The sequence below is a fragment of the Phodopus roborovskii genome, unplaced genomic scaffold, assembly GCF_943737965.1.
Source record: "Phodopus roborovskii unplaced genomic scaffold, PHOROB, whole genome shotgun sequence".
Taxonomy (NCBI): Eukaryota; Metazoa; Chordata; class Mammalia; order Rodentia; family Cricetidae; genus Phodopus; species Phodopus roborovskii.
Window position 1 is genome coordinate 77,914 of NW_026125479.1, and position 25,971 is coordinate 103,884.

The following is a 25,971-nucleotide window of genomic DNA, read 5'->3' on the forward strand; positions in this document are numbered from 1 at the left end:
CATCTCTGATCAAGAACTTGTAGAGTACTATCCCACATTTGACAGTAACATTTTTATTTAATAACCTTGACTTCTGGGAAGAACTTTATTCTCCATTCAAGGGACTTCAGTTCAAATACTTTTTATAATCATACTTTAAATTAGCTTACAAATGGTAGTTTTCTGTGTGATCTTGTCAATCCACTGTTGGTCTTGGTTAATCACTCACCAACAGTCCCTTCCCTTCTACAAATCAAGCTTGAAGTTTTCTACCAACATTATTTTCCCATTTCAAACTAGAACTCAACAGCAAAATAAACTGCAAAACTTACTTAAAGCCATTGGGAAGCAACAATTTAATGCTGTGTCTTCCTTCATGAAGGAAATTGAACATTTCCTAGAATTGAAGGAAAAAGAAACCACAATATACCAAGCATGCAAGATATAATAATGAAAATGGTTTCAAGAGAGGCGTTTGTACCTATAAATACCTATATTTAAAAAGAAACAGAAAAATATTAAGTGGAAACATTAATGCTTTACCTCGGGATCTTAGTAAAGTAAGAAAACTACAAATTAAAAATCAGTAGATGGAAAGAAACAGACAGGAATGAACAAAATGGAAATAAAAAGAATGAAACAAGCAACCAATAAAATTTAAAAAAGAAATTAGTAATTTTAAAAAAATTAATGAGTTTGGAAAATTTATAACTAAACTAACCAAAGAGAAAGAAGAACTAGAGAAAGAAGAGCCAGGATAATAAAATTGGGAGTGTCTAAGGGATATTTGGGCATTTCTTAAGTACATATTAAAAGTAAATTGTAAAGTATAGAGGAAATAAGTAAGCTTTGAAGAGAGAACATGTTACCTACCAAAATTAAGCCATGTGAGAAAAAGAAGTTTAAGTATTTGAAGCAATCACAGAGATTGAGCAGTAATAAAAATTATCTTATCTTAAAAAAAAAATAAAAACCCCAGGCCTAGATATACTTATTACTTGCTAAATTTCCCCATGTTGTCAAAGAAGAACCATTACCAATGTTTCTGGACACATTTCATAAAATAGAAAGAGATAAAATGCTATGAAAATTCCTTCATAAAGTATTAGCAACAAGAAAATAGTTAATAGTCCACACTCCTAATAAATGTGAAAGTAAATTTTCTCAATAACAGGCTTAAAATCTGGCAAGATTGACCATCTTCTGTGCTGACCCAGCAGACTGCTCTCCAGTTAGTTCACAGACAGTACAGGGAGCCTGAAATAGAACAGAGGGATACACACTCAGACATTTATAAAATTAAAAATAAAATATCCAAATAAGCAAACAAGTAGCCAGCCAATGAAAATGTTCATCCATACTGAAAGAGTTCTAAAAATATTAATAAAGTTATACATTTCTAACAAGACAACTTGCAAAGCTGAGGAAAAGACCTGTTTTAAGAGATTTACCCCCTGTGTTTACAGTATCTCTTAAACTTAGTCACATAAAACCTAATAGGAAAAACATTATCTATAAGTTCAAAGTATATAATATCACATCAGTCCTAAAGTCATTTGGGGAGAAAGTATATTTCTGTAAAACAGAGTATCCTATCTCCCTAACACAAAGGGCTAAGAAACCTTGGTGGTATTCCAGATGGTAATAGGTACACCAGATACTATCAGTGATTCAAGCCTTGCTTGGATCACTCATTCTTTGGAATATCTCAATTTGTCTTCTCATAAAACACAAAACAAAGAGAGCTATGGTTCAACTAACCACACTGGGAATTATTTTCTCTTCTTTCACTTTGTAAAGCGATAGGCAGAGCAACACAATACTTCTATTCTGTCTCTTCACCCTCCACTTTTTATCTACCCAACCAATTACTATGTGGTTTCTAATAATTTATAACATAGAAGAAGAGAAGGAAGCATCAAACCCAACCAGCATGAGCAAAGAGACCTCAGGGCAAGAGGTCAGTAATATTTTCTGAAAAGGACCATTTTCTAAATTATTTAGTTGTGTGCCATACTATCTACTCAAATTTGGCTCAGTGCAAAGTAGTGCAGTGAAATATGTAGATAAATGTGTGTGACTTCATTATGTCAAGGTTTTATTGATCAAAAAAGCAGGTGGCGGGATAGAATTGGTCTGCAGGATCTAGTTTGTTGAAAGCTTTAACTTTTCAGAGAAAGCAGAAAGTACTCTGATTTTCGTAACACCAAAATATCCTCTAATTGTCTGAAAGCAGATTTTTCTTAAATAAAGTCAAAATTTGTGGGTGATATTTGAATTGCTAATATTCACACTAAGATATGGGACTAATGATGAAAGTTTTCTTGAAAGAAGATATTCATGTTACACAAAAGAATAATCTTCCAAGAAACATTTCTGCAGTGTTGGGGAAAAGAGCCCACTAATGATGGCATACCACAAGGGTGTTTTGTGCACATTTTGACCCAAACTCAAGAAGCTATTAAATGATGTATGGGTGAGCAGAAGCTCTGATCAAAATAACAGGTAAGGGCTGAATCTAACTGCATCTTACTCCTTGAGCAATCATTTCTTCCAAACCTTTAGTTCCACTGAGATACTCAGCTCTTAGCTGCTGCATATTCAGCATGCTCCATGGCCTTCTGGGTCTCAGGCTTTACTATGATCTGTTTTGTTGGTCAGCTTGACCCAGCATAATGGCCATTCTTTCACACATAGTTTCATCTCTTTGGATTCATTCAACTGGCTGAAGTGCAGCCTGTATTTAATCTGATTCTTAATCTGTTCTGTGTCTTCATTCAAGCTTTATCATATCAATCTTACTGCATATTTGTGACTACAAACCTCAGATGAATTCTCCACCCTGCTTAGCAACCATTCTCTATTGTGCAGCCTTTCTCTCTCTTACATCTGAGGAGCTCTTTAACAAATTCCCTGGTGGTTTCAGGATGCAAATGTGGATTTTTGTTGGATTTTGCTTTTTTTTTTTTTTTTTTTTTTTTTGTGGTCTGGTTTGAGTTTAAGTCTCATAGATTTGTAGTTAGTGTGGATGTAAAGTGATACAGTCTAGTCTTGGTGTCTTTACCAAAATTACACTGGGAAGAAAGATCTATTACTCTACTCTAGGACAGGGAATGTTTCCATATTTCACTGGTGTTAGCCAAAATGACTTTCTTGCAGTTAGAAGCTAAAGGTCGCCAGTTCGTAGCTATCTACAGCCTAAGGACCAACCAGCCTACAGAAGACACCTGAAACTGCTCATCATGCTTTTTATCATGAAAGATTAAAAACCCAGAGACAAATATTGGGGTTCACTCTTCAAGCTGAAGATCAGAAAAATGAAGCAGCCCAGCCACTAGCTCTTATCTCTACTTCGGGCTGAAAGGGTTGATCCTGTCTCCACAAGCTCTTACCAAGCCACTGACTTCTGCCTCTACTCAACATGACTGAAGTATGAATGCTAGCTCTGAGACCCTGTTACTGTCTTAAAAACATCTCATGAGTCATGGCATTAAAGGTGTGAGAGCTCTATTACTCTTTTAGACTGATTCTATCTCGTGTAGCACTAGGTGGCCTTGGAGGCAGAGCGATCCATCTGCCTTTATCTCCTGTGTGCTAGGATTAAAGGTGTGTGCCACCATTGCCTGGTTTTCATGGCTAACTAGTATGGCTGCTTTTCTATTTTGATATCCAGTAGCTTTAATACATCATAACATATCGTCACACTTCTCAACATAAAATTCATTTCTTCTTGGCCACATGGAGACTTATTTTCAAGGTAACTATTTCCAGCCAGGTCCATTCCTGGTGGTTTGTTTTCTATAAAGGGCACAATCACAGTAGTGATATCCTCACATCACAGGACCTACAGTGATGAGAGCGAATGTTGATACAAGAGTAGGTACCATATTGAGCATCACTTTAGAACCCTTTTTTTCAATAGTTCTTCCTAGTTCTCAGGTAACATAACTCTTTAGTTCACTAATAAAAAATGACTATAAGTACTCAGAAAAGCACGATAACATTCTTTCAGCAAATCTACAAGCCTGTCTTCATCTGAAGCCCTCTTATGTCAAGCTTTCCCTTTTAGTATTCTTTTGTGTCATGATGATAAAAATAACGACCACAAAAAATGTTGTAGAGGAAAGGTTTTATTTCATCTTACATGCTACAGTCTATCACTAAGGGAAGCCAAGACAGTTGCTTAAAGCAGAGAGCACAGAGAAATACTGCTTAAAGATCCACACCCTGGCTCTTGTTCAGCTACCTTTTTTTACATAGTGCAGGCCCTCTTGCCCAGGGGAAGCATCAGCTCAAGAGAACTGCACATCAATCATTAATTAAGAAAATGTCTCCAACACATGGTCACAGGCTACTCTGACCCAGTTCCTCCACTCCAGAGTCCTCCTAGATGTGTCAAGTTGGCAACCAAGATGAATCCTTGAACGTTGAGATTTGTAACTATGACTGATTACCCATTCTCCAATAATTCTAATATTAACTCTGTATGTTGCTTATGGAATCTTACACAAACCTACAAACCTCCCCACTCCAGAACATTCCTATTCTAATTATCTTCTAATATATATATATATATATATATATATATATATATATATATCACAGATTTACATTTTCCCCATCATGTCTCCATTTCTCTCATCAGAAACCTTAATTGTGTCAATATATTCATCTGTGACTCCCTCCATAACCTACTCAAATCTGTTCTTTCCTCCTACCAGTCTTCATGGGGACAGGGAAGGAAACCCTTTGTCTAAGTTAAGATCAGTCTCAGTCACCATGTTCTGGGGAACTCTCAGCATTCTAATTGTTCCCTTCCTTTGTGAAATGTGTCCCTCTCCTGAGGTTCTGGACACCAAGTGTCCTAGTTTACCTTCGTGATGGTCCATGTAGTATCATTTCTGAATCTTGTTCATCTCTACACATGGCATCATCTTTGGCTAATTGTTCCACTAAAGACATTGTAATCATTCTTGAATTTTCATATTTGTGTTTACATAATATCTGTTAACAAGTATTTGGTCCCAAATTCAAACATAAACGCTGTCCAATTTTTTATTCCCAGTTCTATTGGTCTTACCTTGCGGACAGCTTTATTTCCCTATCATATGACAGTCATATCCTCTTGCTTCAGCTCCTGCCCTACAACACTCCATCCATCTACCAACCATTATGACATGCTGAGGCAGAAAACATATTAGCTAACAAACTTTATTGTACAAAAACCATCAAGTAATATATTTAACTCACACCAGAAATAAATGATATAGGTACATAGCCTATTGAAAGGCATGGAATAAGGATCTAGTCTGGTTGCAAATGACATAGCTGGTCATTCTTCTTACTGACTCTGTCTTACCTGCAGTGATGTCCTTACTATTTTTATAAGCCAATAAAAACATGCTTTTGTGGTTGTGCCTGCAGATGTACAAATGGTACTTCCTCATCCTCCTTGAAGTGTCTTTTGGATGGCACCTCCCTGTCTGTGATATCTAAAGTAGAAGCTATTAATCTCTTTCCATTTACTTGCCCTTGTGTTTGTGTACAGTAAGACAACTGTGTAATGCCATATCTCTTATTTATCTGCTTAATGTCTATAACCCATGATGGTATAGAGTCACCATGGGAGCAGGCACTTCTGTTTTATTCACTGGTATATTCCTTACCAATAGGGACAGAGTGTATGTTATACATGGTGGAATTCAACAAGTGTTGAATACTGAATAATTTAGAAAGCAATGTACTAATGATCTTTTGTATTCATTTATAAGGCCATCTCTAAAACTCTGTTGAGCCCTCTTTATTCACATGTTTGATTGCTATGATTAAAACAGTAACGTGTAATTATCAGAGACATTGAATATAATAGAATTATTAAAGGATAGTTTTCTTATGAGCACCTTCTATGAGTGTATTTTACTATATTCCTGGTGTAGCCATATAAGAAATTTCCCCAGATATGGAACTCTTTGTCTGTGCGATATGTGCATGGTCTTTGGGATAATGACAAATTGTATTCCAAAGTTTACAGAAAAGAACTGAGTAAGTGAAATTTCTTTTCACACAGGTATGGATGTGAGTAAGGTTGGTATATTTGGGCTGTGTGTGGAAATGCCACTGCACTTTCAGGAAAGTTTTCAAAACTATGTAACTAAGCCATGACATAGCTTTACAACAATCTGCTTTATTTTATACTTTATGATTTACATATATGTGTGCCTATATACCTGGTTTTATATGTACAAAATACACCATATTTTAAACACACAGTATCTGACTACTGAGTATATATGATCCTAATCCATTTAGGTTTAGTTTGTCATTTCTTCTCATAACCAACATACCAACTGTAAACATGAATAAAAACAAACTTTAAACATAAATGTCTGTTAAAAAACAAAACAAAAAACCAGAAGGCCACTTCACTGAGCCCCATCTCATACACAGGCACAAATAAAAGAGATTTATTAAAAGGATCATAGTATCCGACCATACACAGAATACAGCTTTTACAAAAGACATTGAACATTTGTAGTCACCTGCTCATTTGTTGCCCTTCATTGAGGTGAAGCTAGAAGAGACTCTGTGCTGTTAAATGTCATTTGGAAACATCTGCCATCTATGCACACTCTATTATCAATAGCCTGTAACCACTACAGCCCCACAGTGGCTGGTAGGAGGCCTGAAGGTGCTGACCAGAACCACCAGTGCTGAAATAACAGAGGCAACCAGAATTTGACTGCATTGCTGTGAAACCGACACCCACACCCTCCAGCCCTATTCCCTGAAGCCCCATCTCTCAAAGTGCAGGCAGTACTCTGGAAGAACCTCAGACCTGGGGGTAAGAAGCAGGCTTCACCTCTCTATTTTGCTGCTACCTTTCGGTGTTTTCCGACTCAGAAACCACTCTGCTATCTAAGCCACTTTTACATGTCCCTTGGCAGTGATTAGAGAACCGCAATACAGTACCATATAAATTAAACTAAGTGAAAAATTAACTTCCTGAAGAAAAACCACATGCTGTCCTCCTCCAAAATATGTGTTCACCCTGACCTTTCTGAGGCATTGACACATCCCAGTCTTTTAACTTCATGAAAATCTTTCCCGATAGCTTACTCCCAAGGCAGATTTATGTCCGGAAAATTTGGAGTTGCTTACCAAAGGGATGAGAGTCATTTATTTTCCTGTTTCTGGACTGCCACATGAATGAGATAACATCAGTTAAAATATTCAGCAGGAGCTGTTAGACGGTTCTATAATTTTTTCTCTTTCCCTCTTTGAGACCAGTTACCTATTTAACTCCATCCTGTCAATTAAACCAGAGGAAAAAACGCAAAGAACTAATTAGGCAACTGTGTAATTTTAATTAGCTGTTTTGATAATTAAACTAATTAGTTCCCCTGTGTTTCCACAATATGTGGTGGACTGGTTTTGATATCACAGCTTCCGAGTTCCATTCCATTAGTTAATTAGTCACTTTTGCATTAGAAAGCTTTATTAATGGCCTTAATTTGCAGTTGAAATGAGAAATCTGCTGTCAATAATTTGGATAATTGCCTACTGTTTGATTATAAAGTACAAAAGTAGCAGAAAACCATTACATATGCAAATCCGGGGGGTTATTTCCTGGATGCTTAGCTTTCTTGATCTACATTTCATCCTCTCTTGCTTTCTGTTTTTTTCTTGACCCTGTTAGGGGGAGAGAATCCAGCTTATTAAGGAAATGAAGGCCTGCTTTCTCCCCCCCCCCTTTCCCTTGTCCTGTACTGCATGTATGCTTGTGCCTGCAATTGTTAAAGTTATTGCTTGCTTTGTACCTAATTAGTGTCCTTGGAATTAAATGAACAGCTCTGTATACACCTCAAGCTCCTGCAGCCATGTTTGTGCATTGAATAATTGATTCTACTCTGCTAATCAGATAGGGACATAATGAGCCAGTTTAATTAAATGGGGATCTAACCTGGTGAACACTGGGAAAATATTTGCTCATTTACTTAGTAAAAGGCCACAGTTGCTTTTCATTGGATGGAAGGGAAGGTTACAGAAAGTAAAAAGTAGGGCTCTCAGAGCAGAACGTTGCAGTGGTCCACTACCACTGCGGGAATAGCAAGAGGGTCCAGTTGGTTTGGGAGTGGGGACCAGAGTGGGGAGACTTTAATCAAAGCACCAGAAGACGCTAAAACGGCTGCCAGGTTCCCCTGAGTCTCCCAGAGGCGTCAGCATTGCTGTTCTGCTATGCACAGGGAGGCAGGTTTCTCGGTCATACATGGTCTTTAGTGATTTCCAGAAAGAATTCAACTGACTTCCCTGCCAGTTGACGCCTGTGCGACAGCATAAAGGTAAGACACAGATGCAGTTTGTCTTCTTCAACAGTGACAGGACTGACCTGATTTGTTTTCCCGTGGCCCTGTGGAGGGTGCCTGCTGGAAATGAGTAGCCAAATGTGTGTCTCCTGCAGTGTTATTCCTGTGCGGAGAAAAACAGAGAGGGAGATGAAGAAAGCAAGGCGTGGGAGGGAGCGGGGCCACTGTAAAGTTTGCTGGGAACGTTTGAAAGGGAATGCGGACTTCCCGTACAGCACCTGACCCTTTTCAAACTTCTAGCTGGCCACAGCAATAGCTGTGTGCTTGCACAGATGAAATCTTGGGAATGGGGAAACAAGGATGGTCTTTGAATGTAGATCATCACCCACATTTTCCATTTCAGCTTAAGTGAAAGACATTACCATCCATATAATCAGTGAAACGTGGTCCTGTTCACTACAGTCACACACATCATCCTGTAATTCCTATTGCACACTGGACTAACTTTTAGCTGCAGGGATCAAACACTGGGAGACTAATGTAACCTCAACCTGGTGCTCATCGGCTAGGGTGCACGGGGACGAAATAGCATATTGACCCTGAATCTATACTCTGAGTCATAGCAATTGTCATTCTGCCACTGTAACACCTTGTTGCCAGTGGCAATGTAATTAAAGCTGTGAGGACTCATTTTCCATCCTTATCTCTTAAGCTCCTTTGAATCAGAAACTGTTTGTCTGTGGTAACTGAGCAAACCTACTACAAGGCTATATGTTTATGTATGAATGTTTGGTAGCTTCTCCTTTCGAGGGGGGCTAAGGAAATGGAAATAATTACCAACATTCATCCAGACAATAAGTGTAAACAAAGTTGAAGGCTGTCGTGCTAGGCACATGCATAAATGCTTGTATACTGTATATGAGTTCATATGTCTGTGCACACAGCTCACAGATGATCTATAGAAATAAACATATATGCCTCATACACACATGCTCTCACACAGAGTCTATATTTTACTCATCCCCTTTTCTCCTCTATTAAAATTCCAAATGGCTAAGAGGATTTTCTCAATTTAGTCATACTTTTAATCTTCACTGAAATGACTGATGACTTCTTATAATAAAAAGTTGACAGGCTTACATTGCGCACCGGTGGATTAGTTTCCCTTGGTGATGAGGTTTTCTTTTGTGCGCCGTGTGTCTGTTTGATGGAGGTTTAACAGAAAGCATTTTGGCAGAAATTGGATGCAGCAGGGATCATCTGGAGATGGCTGCTGTTCGATATTAACTGCACACAGCAACTTTTTTTTCTTCCTTTTTATTTTTTATGTTCTTCAGCCAGGTGACAGAGAGAGAGAGAGAGAGAGAGAGAGAGAGAGAGAGAGAGAGAGAGAGAGAGAGCCAGATGTTTCTTCTTTTTTCCTTTTGCAAGTAAAGAATTTTTTTCTCCTTTTTTAAGAATAAAGTGTCTTATAATCTACAAACGCCTCAAAAATACTTACTGTACTTGGGCTGTTGTTTAATCAAAGCATTCCAAAGAAGCTTGTTTTGTAAGGAGAGAGCAGTACACAGAGGGCTGAAAGGTATGTTTCTAACAACCAAACGGCTGAGACACTCTAGGAATCCACATGTAAACAGGAGCTGGCTACAGGTAATGATTAGATGTTTAATAGAATATAAGCCTTTGATACTTGTCTACAATTTTTAAAGGGAGGGGGTTGGGGGATATGCATCTGTAGCTCTCTCTTGCAATCCCTGTTTATTACTCGTTGGAAGCATTGCAGGTCTCATGATAGAGACTTAGCAGATGTCAAACATCATGGAACATGTTCTGAACATATGTACAAATCTACACTTTCGAATATCCACACAAAGAGCAAATAAATAACTCACAGGACACATCTCATTTGACAGCAAAGCTCCGGCCAGGTGAGTGTGAGCTCATGTCCTCTGCCCTTAAGGGCTCTGTCCATCCATTTGATATGAACACACTAAGCCTGCACTCTCCTGTCCTGTACACACGAGGATTTCCTTTAATCAAGAGCTGGATCTGTGTGTGCTCATTTAACACACCAGTAAAGCTATTCTATCTAATAGCAAATATGTATCTCTAAAAGAGCAGCGTCCTTTGAAATACGTGAAAATTTAATTACCGATTTAATTCTCTGGTACTAAAGAAAACCTTCAAGTCTGCTCACAGTGTGAAGTTCTCAGATCCCAGCAAAACGCTCATGATAGAGATGGGACAAGCTTAATCTGCACTTACCTCTGCTGCAGATGGCAGCACTGACAATCCTGCCTGGCTCGTCAAGTTTCAAGCACTCGCATTTCTTAATTTAAACACTTGTGAGATCTACGGGGCCTGTCAGTCTGGTTAATTAAGGTCCTCTTCTTTCACCCCATCCTCTCCACCAAAACAGAATCTGGCTCTCTTTCCCTGCCACTTAAAGCTTTATCTACTGATTAAGCAAACAGGTTTGAGTTTAAGTAGCCTATCTTAGGAGACTCGAGTGGAGGTGCTTTTGTTCTGAGAGGGAACACAGACTGAAATCTCACTGGTGAGTGTCAGAGATGGGTCAGCCTGGGTGTCTTCAGCATTCTTATTTCAGAACTAATTAAAGAAATGTTGGGTAATCAGGGATGAGAAATGATGAAAGAATGGTGTGTGCATTGCCATATTTGCCGGGATGTAACTTGTTAGCAAGGGAGTGGGTTTCGTATACACCATGGGACAGTCCGAAGTGGGGACTGTCAGCTCCTTCTTACCCACAGGAGTTGAGTTTCTGATAAGCTTTGTAGTGAGAGAGCCACCCAGTTGCACCTGTGGCACAATGACCACACCCTTTGGGCGTGGTCACAGGTGAGTAGGTGAGCTTGTGGTTTTTGGTCTAGGGTCTGGTCCTCCTCCGGGACAGGCTTGCTCTCTCTTGCTCCCTATCTGGTCATGGATGGAAGCTGGTGTGAATCCTCCGAGCAGGGAATTGCAGCGGTCATCTGCATTGAGTGTAAGCAATTTCTCCTATAATAAAATTATATTAATCTGAATTTGAGCCAGTCCCATGAATCTTGTGCAATACAGCCGTTATCTACTTCAAAGCTTGACCAGTAAAACTTGTGAATGAAGATTTTGATATCCTATGGGAAAACAATGTTGGTAAAAGACTAAGGCTTGGGTCAATAAGATAGCTCTTTGGGCAGAAGCACCTGCCTCTAAGCCTAAATAATTGAGTTTGATTCCTGGGACCCACATGGTGGAAGGATAAAAGCAATTCCTATAAATATTGCTCCAGCTTCCATATCTGTGTTAGGGACTGAGCCCCACCCACCCCCTCACACACAAAATAAGTAAAATCAAAATGCAGTTCATCAAATGAAGAAGCAGCTAACAGCCTAAGATATGTCAATAGAAACCTGGGTTTTTAAAATGCAAACTCAGGGATGGCTCAGTGGGTGTTTGTTGCTGATGTATGGGGATTCTACTAAACCTTATGGTAGCAGTAGTTGACAATTAGAGCAACTGCAACTGAAGTGGCTCCAGACTTCAGTGTAGTGTGATAAATCCACAGTGGATTAGTTCCCTACTGTACATTTAATACGTAAATAAACTTGGATGCATTGCCCTCATTTCAAATTGGTGAAAATGGGCGCAGAGATAGAGAGACAGACCAGATGGGCAGAAAGAGGAGGGGTGGAGAGGAGGAGGAGAAAGGAGAGAGACAGAGAGAGAGGAGACTAGTATATGACTCTATGTCTACAAGAGTTCCTGCTGTTGTAAGAACTGACATAGAACGTAGGATGGAGGGAGGTAAACTGTGCACATCTGCTGTCTTTTGTCATTTAAAGGGGACTTCAGTAAGCACATTTACCAGCACTTAGCAACATAACATGTGGGCCAAAAAGGCTGCAGCACATAGGCCTGCTTAGATCTGAGCTCCCATTTGCAGGAACAATGGCCCTGATGCTAAGGAAGGAAGACCCTGAGACTAATGATTTGTAATAGTCCTCCCATGCTTCTTGTAACTTCTCACTTTGGTAACTGCCACAGTGCTGACACCACATACTTCATAGCAACCCTATCTGTTTGGGTCTCACACTGTTAAGATTAAAATGCACCTTGTATGGCCTCTCCCATAGCTGGCAGTGAACTTTTAGAAATAACTTTTTCTACTTTTCCTGCTACCGTCAAACTTCATTCCTGAATTTAACGGAATGGAGTAGAGAGGAATGGAATGGGGAGGACTGGAGTCAGTGGAGGGAGGACTGGAGTGGAACAGAAGATACTACACACTTTAGAAAAACTGCTCTCTCATTTAGTAATCTTTAAAATTAAGTTGAACTTGACCATGTCTTTAGAGCCCTGAGGTAAACGTCTGTCATTTATTTTACGGTTTGAATAAAGTTGTTATAATTTGTTCTTCTTTCCTGTGCTGACGTGCCTCCTGCACTAGCACGTTTTTTCACTTCACAAGAACAAACACACAGAACGGCATGTTCCCGACTAATCCGAACTCTGTGGACATGGCCCCTTACGGCGATGACTACATTGTTCATGGAGTAAACATGTCTGCCCTCATAAGGCATCCATGAATGGTTGCCATGTTCATTAAAAGCCTAGATTTTTCCAATGTGCAGGAAGAATTTTTTTAAGTTGAAATAGGCAAGCAGAATATGTTTTTATTCAACAACAGTAAAAAAAAAAATGCTTAGTAACTTGGCATATGTTTGCTCTAAGCATCAGAAAATATTACTTGAGAAAAGCTCAGATAAGGATGATGAACTATCTCTCATTGAGAAAAAAACTCAGAAGAGCTAACTGTGGTGCAATTGTTTCTTGGTAAATCCATCAGAGACCCAGGATCTTCAGTTGTCCAACCCTAGCATGTTTAGCCCACTGGAATTTTTATATCCATCTTACTGACTACTCTCACAGTGGTGAGACAGTTACTGCAGCTCCATTTAGCATATCAAAGTACACTGTAGGGAGAGGAATAGAGTAAAAGATGTGTCCCTTGTATAAGGAAAAACCCAACAGATATATAGGTAGATACATAAATAGAGATAAAGTGAAATTGATAGATAATAGGAAAGTTTGATAGATGCATAGATGGCAAATAGACGACTGATAGATACATACATACATACATGCATATATACATACAAACATACATACATATAAGGTAGACTGAGAAAACAGATAGCATTCCCTTACTCTCCATTGGAAAAATTAAAACTGAAGTTGGCCAAGGTAATCAGGTGAACCTGCCATAGTAGTATATCAAACAATTTCAAAATCAGTACATCAGAAAGATGTGGCACACTCTTTGCACATCTTAAGGAGAGTTAAACCTTTCAAATACTACCTAACAAATAAGACCTTTACCTTTTACCTTCCAACCAAATACTCTGTAGTGACAGAAGTTTGCATTGAGCCCTGTGTGATGTATATGCACTGTGTGAAAATACTCACCAATAAAGCATGACATGTAGAGATATATCCAGTCAGAATGGGGAGTGAGGAAAGACCAGAGAAGAACTATGAAACCACCAAAACAGTAATGGAATTGTCTCATATTTAGCTGTCTGCAAAGAGCTGAAGAAAGTCTCAGACATTATAAAAGTGGCTTAATTTCCTTGTTTGTTTATGCACATTGTCCCCTACAGTAATGCTGTGATGCATTTCAACTTGGTTTAGACCATGTCGAAACACCTCCTGAGTTGTGGTGAAGACAAAGGACTGCTTCTAGGAAGCAGTGCTTCAATGGGCTTTGTGACAGATACATTAGCCTGTCACATTAGTTACATTAACCATTCTGACAGGTGTAGGATGGAATCTCAAAGAAGCTTTGATTTGCATTTCCTTGATTGGTAAGTGTGTTGAACATTTAAGTGTTTCTCATCCATTTGAGATTCGTCTATTGAGAATTCTTTGTTTAGATCAGTAACCCATTTTTTAAATTAGATAATTTGGTTTTTTGATATGTAGTGTTTTGAATTCTTTATACATTTTGCACATCGGTCCTCTATCAGAATAGAAGCTGATAAAACCTTTTTCACATTCTGTAGCCTACCCCTTTACCCAGTGGGTTCCCTTTGCCTTACAGAAGATTTTCAGTTTTATGAGGTCCCATTTATGAGTTGTTGATTTTGGTGCCTGCTCTATCAGTGTTCTGTTCAGAAATTAGTGTCCTGTGTCAATGAGTTCAATGCTGTTCTCCACTTTCTCTTCTAGAAGCCACAATGTATCCAGTTTTATGTTGAGGTCTTTGATCCACTTAGACTCAAGTTTTGTGCAGGATGTATAAATATGGATCTATTTGCATTCTTCAGCATTCACACAACCAGTTTGACCAACACCATTTATTGAAGATGTTTTCTTTTATCCAGTGGGAATTTCTGGCTTCATTATCAAACATTAGGTGTGCATAGATGCATAGGGGTTTGGGTTTCAATTCAATTCAATTCCACTAATCAACATGTCTATTTTTGTGCCAATATCATGCTATATTATTATTGCATCTCTGTATTAAAACCTGAAATCAGGCACAATGCGACTTTCAGCAATTTCATATTATTGAGGATTGTTTTAACAATTCTGTTTTGTTTCTTTGGTGCGTGTGTGTGTGCATGTGTGTGTGTGTGTGCGCGTGTGTGTGTGTGCATGTGTGTGTGTGACTGTTCCACATGAAGCTGAACTTTAAAGCAGAGATGGTGATACCTCCAGAAGTTTTTTTTATTGTTCTGGATTCTTTTAGCTATCTGGGGGGTGTTTTTGTTTTGTTTTGCTGTTTTACACATAATGAGAGTTGTCCTTCCAAGGTCTGCAAAAATTTGTGTTAGATATTTGATGGAGATTGCAATTCAATCTGTGTATTATTTTGGTGAGATGGCCATTTTTACTATTTTTTTTAAGATTTTTTAAAAATTTCATTTTGCATTCCAACCACAGTTCTCCCTCCCCACTCCTCCTTGCAACTCTCTCCCTCTCCCTCCCCCACCCCCTCAGCCCATTCCCCATGCACTCCGACCACAGAGTAAGGGCTGCCATGTTCATCCTACTCATCCATGAGCATGGGAGATCTTTCCACCTTCTGGTATCTTTGTCAATTCTTTCTTCCAAGACTTGTTTTATTAGATTTACTATAAGATACTTTATATTATTTGAAGCTATTGTGAAGGGTTTTGTTTCCCTGACTTTTTTCTTAGACTGTTTGTCATTTATGTATCAGAAAGCTATGATTTTTTTGTTTGTTTTGTTTTTGTTTTTTGTTGATCTAGTATCCAACTACTTTGCTGAAAGTGTTTACTACCTGTAGGAGTACCCTGATGGAATATTAGGGTCACTTATGTATAATATATCATTTGCAAATAACCATACTTTGCCTTTTTCCTTCCTAATTTGTATCTCCTTAATCTCCTTCACTTGTCTTATTGCTCTAGCTAAAACTTCAAGTACTATATTGAATACGTGTGGAGAGCATAAGCAGCATTGTCCTATTTTACTGGAGTTGCTTTGAATTTCTCTCCATTTAATTTGATGTTGGCTATAGGCTTGCATAATTTGCCTTTATTGTGTTTAAGTATGACTATTAGATCCCTAATCTCTCCAGGACATTTATTATGAAGTATTGTTGCATTTTGTCAAAGGATTCTTTGGCGCATCTAATGAAGTGATCATGTGGTTTTTTGTTTGTTTGTTTGTTTCATTTTATTTCTATAGTGGATTACCTTGACTGATTTTAATATGTGAACCATACTTTTATCTCAGGGATATGGCTTACTTGGTCATGGTGGATGATATTTTTGATGTGTTCTTGGATTTGATTTGCAAATATTTTGTTGAGTATTTTTGCATCTATGTTCATGGATGCAATTCTCTTTCTTTGTTGAGTCTTTATGTGGTTTGAGTAAAAGAGTAACTGTGGTCTCATAAAATGAATTTGGCAACGTTCATTATGTTTCTATTTTGTGGAATAATCTGAGGAGTACTGGTGTTAACTCTTCTTTGAAAGTCTGATAGAATTCTGCACTAAAACTCTCTGGGTTTTTTTTTTTTTTGGTGGGGGGAGACTTTTAATGACTGCTTTTATTTCATTAGGGGTTATGTTCTATTTATGCTATTTATTTAGATTTTCCAAATTGTTGGAGTACGGGTTTTTAAATTATGCCCTGTTATGCTTCTCTGGATTTCTCCACTGTCTATTGTTATGCCCACCATTTTGCTTCTGTTTTTGTTTTTTGGGCATTCTCAATGTGCATCTTTTAGTTAATTTGGATAAGGGTTTGTCTATCTTACTGATTTTCTCAAAGAACCTACTATTTGTTTCATTGATTCTTTCTATTGTTCTCCTTGTTTCTATTTCATTGATTTCAGCACTCCATTTGATATTTTCCTACTATCTACTTCTCCTAGGGGTGCTTACTTCTTTTTGTTCTGGAGTTTTCAGATGTGGTGTTGTTTTTATATAGGCACTTTGTGCTATGAAATTTCTTCTTATCACCAATCTTTATTGTATCCCATAAGTCTTTGTATGTTGTGTATCCAATTTCATTGAATTCTAAAATTCTTTACTTTGTTTCTTTTTTTGTCCTATTTTTTTATTCAGCAGAGAGTTTCTCATTTTTTCCCATTCTTTTTTTTTTTTTTTTTTTTTTTAATGTGGTAGAGAATTGTTCTATTTGTAAACTTTCTGTTGTTTCTGTTGTTGCTGGTACCCAGCTTTAATCCATGGTGGTCTAACAGAATGCATGTAGTTCTTTTAATTTTTTTTTTTTTTTTTTTTTTTTTTTTTTTTGCGTCCATTGTGATTCTTGTATGCAGAAAAAGGGTGGATCCTATTTTGTTTTTGTTTGTTTTGTCTTGCTTTGTTTTCATGCATTCTGTTAGTCTGTATTGTTTTATTGGGGAATTGAAACCATTGATTTTGAGAGGTAGCAATAACCAATAATCGTTAATTCCTGTTATTTTGTTATTTTTGTATGGTGGTGTGTGAGGGTGTGTGTTTGTGTGTATCTATGTATGTGTGTCTCTGTGTGTGAGTGCGCACACGTGTGTTTCTGTGCTTCCCTTTTTTGGGTTTTGCTGGTGTAAGATTGTTTAATTATTTCCTATTTTCATGGGTGTAGTTACTTTCTCTTTGCATTAGAATTTCTTTCTAGCACTTTCTGTAGTGCTGGATTTGTAGATAGATACTATTTAAATTTAACTTTATTATGGGATATCTTATTTTCTCTATCTATGGTGATTGAAATGTTGCTGGATATAGTAGTCTAGGATGGCATCCATGGTCTCTTAAAGTCTGCAGTACATCAGCTCAAGCACTTCTGGCTTTTAAAAACACCATTGAAATTCATGTGTATTTATAATAGTTGTGGCTTTATAAGTTAATTCGCCTTTTTTCCCCTTGTATGTTTTAATATTCTTTATTTGTTTAGCTATGTGATTATAATGTGTTGAAGGAACTTTCCCATTTGGTCTAATCTATTTGCTAATCTGTATGCATCTTGTTCCTTTATAGGCATATCCATTTTTCGGCTAGGAATTTTTTTCTTCTATAATTTTGCCTATAGATTAGGTCTGAGAGAGTAAGGAAGTGACCTTTACCCAGAATGCTCTTAGGTTGAACCAATAATGATGTAGAAGACTCTACAACACAGAACCTGAATCAAAATCCTAATATGTCTCTAAATGTCCCCTTCCAAGGTGGATGTTTATTAAGCCATAAGACTCTGAATCCCCACAGTCAAAAAGCAAAGTTCTCTCCAGAGACATATGTCACGGTGTCTATGACATAATAAAATGGTCCCTCAACTGTTTTCTGGTGTAAAGTTTTAATATTCTTTCAGACAAGAGCACAGTTCATATGGCAGAGGTCAGACATTTCTAAATCCTTTCCCAATTTCAGTATCACAAATATCACCCTAATCATGATTAGTCTTAGAAAGTGATAATTTCTGCTTCCAAAAGTGACTGACTTTGAAAATAATTTAATATATGATTGGGTGTGCATATAAATACTTTCCCTCAATGCTGTGTGGGATTTTAGGTTACCATGAATGCAAGTGACAGAAAGAAGTGTACTGTAGTAACAGACTGTAGAGGATACATGTTGGAGAGCCTATGTTTAAAAGTAGGCAAATTTAATTGTGTGTTTAATTCTGCACTAAGCCAACTTCTCACTGAAACAGGTTTATACTTACCTCCATGATGTATTAAGGATAATCATCTTTTCTTCCCCCAAATGCCACAGCATCACCTCGCTGTCCCTGAAAAAACATCAGTGACAACAGACAGAGTGCATAGAGCAATGAGCCCAATCCGTCCCCTTTCCCTTAATTAGCCAGGAGTCTTGCTTCATAAGTATTAAGTGGCCTCTCTGCTGCTCTCCCCCAAATGGTTGCTTAATGGTGGAGAATACTAATCTTTACTCTTTTAGGAGTTTGTGGTTTTAAGTTTGGCCTCTTCATTATTGCTGAACTCAGCTCTTCTGGTTGCAAGGAAGATTTTAATGTTTCCCTTCCCCATCATTCTTAAAAAATACCAACATTTCTCTGAAAAGCATCTAATGTCATCACTGAGCAGATGGAATCTCCCCCCCGCCCCAAAACAAATTCTTCCAAATAGAAAGTGAATAAATGGAGTCCAAACAGTGTTACTTTTTTCCCTCTGAGTGATTTCTTGAAATGTATTTCCCTGCTTTCATGCAGCTACCTGGCATTTTTGCTTTATTGCTGCCAGAAGGTTGAAAGGCATTGCTTTTAAATACCTTGAGAAAGTTTTTCATTGATAAGGAAAGGTGGTTTAAAAAATCACTTTCAAGTGAGCAGTAACACACACATCACAAATCAGGCATTTTGATACCATCTAAGTTCACCCCATGTGATATAAAGAACTCTGGTAATTGTGACTTAGCTGAAATTCCAAGAAAAGTGGAAGAAATATAAGGAAAATTCAGGATTGTTGGAATTACTATATGAGATGTATTAAATGGGCTGTGTGTGTGTGTTATCTATAAGATGTTGTAAATACAAATAAATGAATATAACATAGTTGTTATATTAACTTAGTTATAAAATTAAATATGCCAGAAAATAATTGCAAGTATATGTTAATTGTATGTCACTGTTCACAAGAATAATCCTAATTATTTAGGTGTGGTGTATTATTGAATAAATATTTTGTCTTTGCAAATGAAAGTATTTTATAGTACCCAGGCTATTTTGTTTAGTTTAAAAGTCCATGGGATTTGATTCCAACTACCTCTGAAAATAAGAACCAACCAAAAAAGTTTACTGTCTGAAGATCAGGCAGAAGAGAACCAGCTTTGAAATCAAAGACGTGCCATTGATCCAGGCTGTGTTGCTCTGAAGCATGGCTGTATAGACTTCTCGTTTCTGCCATGGCTCTGGGTCTAGTGGGCCTGAGGAGAATAATGGGCGTGAAAGAGTGGGAGTGAGGACTTCCTAGTTCTCATCCCAGTACTGACCATGCACCATTTCCCACCTTGCTCTTCTCTTCAAGGTTAGGAAGGGGACAACCGGAAACTCCAATCATGTGACTTTCGAGACTATCCGGTTTCATTGTCTTGAGCAATGTAGCACTCCTTACTTCTAACAAATACCGTTAAAATAGGCCAAGGGTCTGGGACCTCTGGCAGTGGAACCAGGATGGATCCTTAGTGCAAATGGACTTCAGGAGCCCATTCCCCATGGAGGGATACCCCCTTAGCCTGGAGACAAGGGAAAGGGCCTAGGCCCTGCCCTAACTGACTTGACAGATTTGGATGATCCCTCATGGAAGGCCTCACCCTCCCTGGGGAGTGGATGGGGGTTTCTGTGTAGGACATGGTAGAATGGGAGAGAGAGGGGACTGGGGTTGATATGTAAAATAAGAAAACAAACAAACAAACAAAGAGGCCAAGGGATGTTGGTGATACAGGGACGTCTGTGGCACTGAAGACCTGTGACCCCCAATGGAAGTCATACTGTCCCCACCTCCCTGTGCTCTGTTCTCATCAGAGCTGTAACAGTGAGGAGGAGGGTGGCGTGGGCGCACCTGTGGAGGAAAAAGAATCTATGTAAACTCTGAGCACTGTGACCCGAAGGAAGACGAGGGTGACGTGATATGCATTAGCTAGATTAACTGAGCACAGCACAAGAAGCTATGCAGTAACTTCAAAGCAATAAACATATTCCTGTCAGGTTAGACGCAAATATTTCGGGATGTCTTTTCAATTTCTAGCCATCATTCATTCTTATAACAAAGATTATATTGATCAAACAAATGGTTCAAAGGAGGGAGTTATTTGTTAAGGATTTCCATTTTGTAAGAATATTTGTTAGTAAACCTTGAAAGAAAACATGTCATATGCATGTCAAATTCTTTGCTCTTACTAACACTTAGTGGGCCAGGGTAGGAGGCACAAATTATGTCATAAGTTGTCAGAACATCCTAATGTGTGAGGATTGAGATAGATTTTATCTATGGAGAAGGTACAACAGTCTTTATCTTTAAAAATATGTTGTGTTGGCAAGTTTATATTTTTCCCTAGAATATTTAGAGGGTACAGGAAGCATCAACTCCCACATTCTTTAAACACAGCCATAGGCCAACTCTGCAAATGAGCTACTCTAATGGGAAAACACTTGCAAACTTCTAAATGAGTTGTCCCTGCGGTAATAAAGAGGGGACATTTTACAGTATGACAGTATGTAAGACAGCATTGTCAGCTGTGGTTTATTTAAAGCAGGAGGCCTCTAACAGGAAAATAATGACTTTAATAAAATTTACTATTGACTTTGTAGGCTAAAATCTTTCTGTCATCAGGAATACAGAAAAACAACCTGTCTGAAACCGTTCGGTTAAATATATTCCTTTAATATTTCAAAGCAATTTGATTTTTTTAATATACTTGCTACTTCAGAAGATACTGTAGAATGTGGAAATTAGTGTTTTTAATAGAAAGTTGGTATTGCTTACATAAGGAAAAATCAGTAGCGACCTATGACACCATCAGTGGAAAGCAACATTTGAAGAGGTTGCAAAAGCGGTCTCTACAGTTGCTTGAAATACTCTATGAGCTGTGCTGCAGATGAACGATGTATAAGTCAGCCAATGCCCTTCTTTCCTGAAGGGCATCTTTTAATCATGCCATATAATTTCTCAGTGAGAATGCCGAAGAGCTTGCTGGGCATATGTGAAACTCTACAGCATGTTAACAAGGTTCGGGTCACGTCTGAAAACTGGGGGAAACTGGGAAACATATGGCCTGATTTTATTCTCCAGCCAATTTGATTAAACCTGGTATAGATTGTTTGTGGTGTGTAAAAGGGGTCATGCGCACTCTATGCGAAAGGCTGAAGAAATGCCATTCCTTAACGTTTTACATAGTTAAAATAAACTGTGGTAAAAAGTTTCCCAACAGTATATGACAGCTCAATTTAGAGGTGAGGCCTTTTAATAAAACCTCCTGAAATGAATACTTTGGTTTATGCACTCTGTTTGTGTTTCCCACCGGAGTGCTTAGTGTTATGAAGCCGTGGTTACTTGCTTTACTGCCACAGAATAACATCATGAAAGGCGAGCCCGGAGCTTTGTATCAGAAAATATCCAATGAGAGGAAATGCTGAGGTTGGAACCTCAATGTGGAGCTCAGCTGCATTCCTATTTGCATTTAACGTGCTATTGTAAAGTATATCGGCTTGAATTACAGGATATTATTTAAACAAAGAAGAAAATCCACAGGGGTTTTACACGTTAACTTATAGCTTACTTAAAGAGAGATGTTGAATCTCAGAATCATATATTAGTAAATTTTTCTAAGCTTTCAAGATAATAGGAAATTTATAATGGAAGCGTGCTTTTCTGAATTACTTATATATGCTGTTCATATTTGGATGAGAGAGAAGGTAATAGTAAAGATTAATAAAAATAAGAAGGGAGTCCATTTGTGTAAAGCGTGCCACATGACCATGCCATGTGAAGATGGAGTTCTATCTCAGTCTTATCTAGCATCTTAAAAGAATACCAGGAAGAGTTAGCCTGTGCCTTAAAATGACTGAGTGTTCAATATATCGGCATTAGCAGATATTACGGTTCTCAGGGGTAGTCTTTATTCTGATCTTTTTTGCTTGTTTGTCTTGTGTTGTGTTTCTGTTTTCTAGGTATGAGCTTGGTGTCACTCCAGAGCTGTCCCTGACCTGAGGGACAGAATCAGGAAGGTTGGAGTTTCCTTTGCTGCCATCCCCCCGTCAACATTTCCAAAATTTCCAAGCCTTCGGCCTGACTCCAAGTACTGTAAGATTCCATGAGATATTTTGTTCTTATACACATGAATGCACAGTTGTCAACATGGTATGCAAACACACGTGTGGTGTGTGGATATTGGTGGTTAGTGAATTCTTGAATCTTTGGAAGAACAGTAGGGTGTTTACCTACCAGTTGGTTATGACAGTGTGTGTTACAATCGATTAGGTATGTTTAGTGTTCAAGATACAAGGCTGTTGTTCTAAGCTATTTATTTCCAAATGTATGGAAGGGAGTTAATATTCATGACTCAGTTATTCATAGACAATTTTAATATAGTTAAAAGATAAGAACAACTATGTGTTTGATAGCTTGTCTGGATGGTAATAGGGAGAATGACTCTCCTTAATTATTCCATGCATGCAAGGAGTGAAATTCCTTGAGGAAGGTATCTTTGATGACAAGTAGAGGTGGTGTCACAGCTATTTAAGAAAGTTACTTGTTAAATGCAGATGTGAATACTTAGTTTGTGTATGGTTTCAGAGCAGAGATTTGAAAACTCATCAGGATTGTTTGACTCCTAGAATTTCTTTGTTCCCAGATTTCAAAATGAATGTATAGAAGATGAAGATGTCTGTACCATAGTTAACCACTAACTTGATAAAATATATTTAAATATAACGTTAGACTTCACCCATTGAAGCGACCACCAGAGAACCTTACTAATCAATTAAGGAATAGATCTAAGTAAAACCTTTGCTTTATTTCCTATGTCAGTATTTATTGTGTTTTATTTCCCAGATATTGATTGGAATGAAACAAATCCCTTGGCTCAAAAGATCTTTATTTTTCCTATCAAAGGCAGATACCAACCCAGATGCCTAAGATAATACATCTTCTCAAGGGGTATTCTATGAAATAAATAAAGAGGATGAAGGAAAAAGAGAAGAGAAAAGAAAGGAAGAAAGAGGGAGGGAGGGAGGGGAGGAGGGAGGAAGGGAAAGAAAAAAGGAAAGGAAAATACCAATAAGGATCGGAAGGTGACAGAAAGAGCCAAAGTCTGTGATTAGTACAGAGAACACTGAGGGAAGTGCCCCCTTTCAGCTAGGGCATTATTATCATAAGAACATCGCCTATTTGACTCATTAGGTACTTTAGTCAAAAATTAGTTGAAAAGAAATCTATCAACAGGATGGTATCAATAATCCCATTTTTCATGTGATCCCAAACCTGCTAAGAGACCTGCTCAGTTATTATTTGGGTTACATACTTCATAATCTGATCACTAATCTCATAAAGTCATGATGTTATGAAGGGGGGTTGTATATCAAAAGAAAGAAAGAGAGAAAGAAAGGAAGGAAGGAAGGAAGGAAGGAAGGAAGGAAGGAAGGAAGGAAACCTCTGTTTTTAAAGATTTTGGAAAAAAGACCCTGGCACAACACTGTGTTATAGATTTTGTTTAAAAGAATGTATTTCTGACAATATTAAGAATTTCTAAGATTTACATATTGATCGACCTAAAGGCCACTGTCTGGTAATGAATGAAGTATAGACAAAGGGACAATACAGGAGCAGGGGAGAAGGTATGCCTTAATATGACATCTCTGATTGTGGAAATATACTTTGTATCTTTGTTTCCAAATTCCAAATACTGTATTAGGAAATGAAGTCACCAAAGACTATGGATTAAAGGGAACAAGTCTGAACTCACCATTGAACTGGATGCTGCTTCTTTACACTGGCAACATTTATAAACTAGTACAATGATGATTTTGTGGCTTGGGGTGATTGAAGGAGTGACCACATGTAGTCACATATAATCTTAGTATGGAATGCAAAGGTACAGGATGAGTAAATTAAACTAAACTCCTGGGTTTGAGGTCAGCCTGGGCTCTGTCAGCCTGGGTTCTGTCAGACATAGATAGATACATACATACATACATACATACAAAAATAGATGCACACATAGATACATACATAGATAAAACAGTTATTGACTCAAAAACAAAAAGTAGAAATATATGCTCAATCTAACTGAAAACTATTTTTTAAAATAATAGTGACACTACAACAACTTCCCTAGTCTCCAATGCATGTAATCAGTTACAAGCCCAGTGGCTACTGAATGTGATAAAGAAGTACATGTTATGAAGGCACTTCTCAGTCAATATCATCATTCCAAATTGAAGTCTCTTGTGATCCTAAAAGAAAAAGTTGTTTAGTATATGAAATTTCTAAGAACTAGAGGATGATGTCCATACTTAAAAATATAGTTCATATTATCATGTCTTTTCGATCTATATGCATCTTTTTTTTTCTTCTTATCACTTACTCCATAAAAAGTCAAGAGCAGTTTATGGCCTTACTATTCTTTGACATTTGCCTATTATAAATTATACCAATGTTCAGAAATATTTGGTCCAAATCTTAACCTGATTTCATTAGAGCATCATTAGCAACAGCTCCTGTGCATGTGTTATTGGGTAAGCTGCTTGTTTAAAAATTGACAGAAGTGAGATACACTGTGTTTCCTCACTGCAGGTGAAGTGGCATTGTTGAGAAGGTGATGGACATTGCACTAATCCCACAACAAATAAAAATGGAGCCAGTCCTCTCTAACTTGAGCTGCACTGTTTATCCCATTGTCTCATAACTTCATGTTACCATTCCCAACTTAGCATGTGCTAGGTCATTAGTAGTAAAATCAGGGCTTCACAAATGAACAAACTAAATTATAAAAGAAAGTAGTATTTGTTCAAAAATAGAAACCTCGGTTTGAAAGAATGCATTCACCACAAAACTTTTAATGGAAATAAATGGGAACCCCAGTCTTCCTGGTTGATATTGTAGCTCCCTGTAGGAGGCACTTTTTGGAAATTTACAAGGTCCACTTTGACCCAGTGTGAGAAAGAGACTATTTAAGGGTCTCAATCAGGATAAACTTTGGTGAGCAGGATAGTACCACATGGTGCAATTATTTTCAAAAGGTTTGGAATTGACCCAAGTGAAAGTAACTGTATTCGCCTGAGCCTAGAGTTTGTCAAGTATTTTTACTTGACATGCTCACAATTCTTACACAGATGGAATTTTCCAGAAAGGTATCATGATAAAAAAAAAAGCTACAGCAGGTCTTACTTTAATTAGTTAGAAATGTTGTCAGGGGTCCTTTACCACTTTTGGGTAACATGCCTCACAGCAATGCCAATAATGATATTTCAATCATTAGTCTTTATTTGTTATCACTCATGTAGCTGTCTTAAAGTCAAGGACATTTGATACTCCCTTGAAGAGTGTCATAGATAATATTATTTTACAGCTGAGACATGGAATTCAGTGGTGTTCATACAGCTCATAAGCATGTTTGGTTTATATTCTTAAGTTCCATGTTGTAACAGTTATCCATTGTGAAGATTGTGTATCAGATCAACTCACTTATTCTATGTGCAAA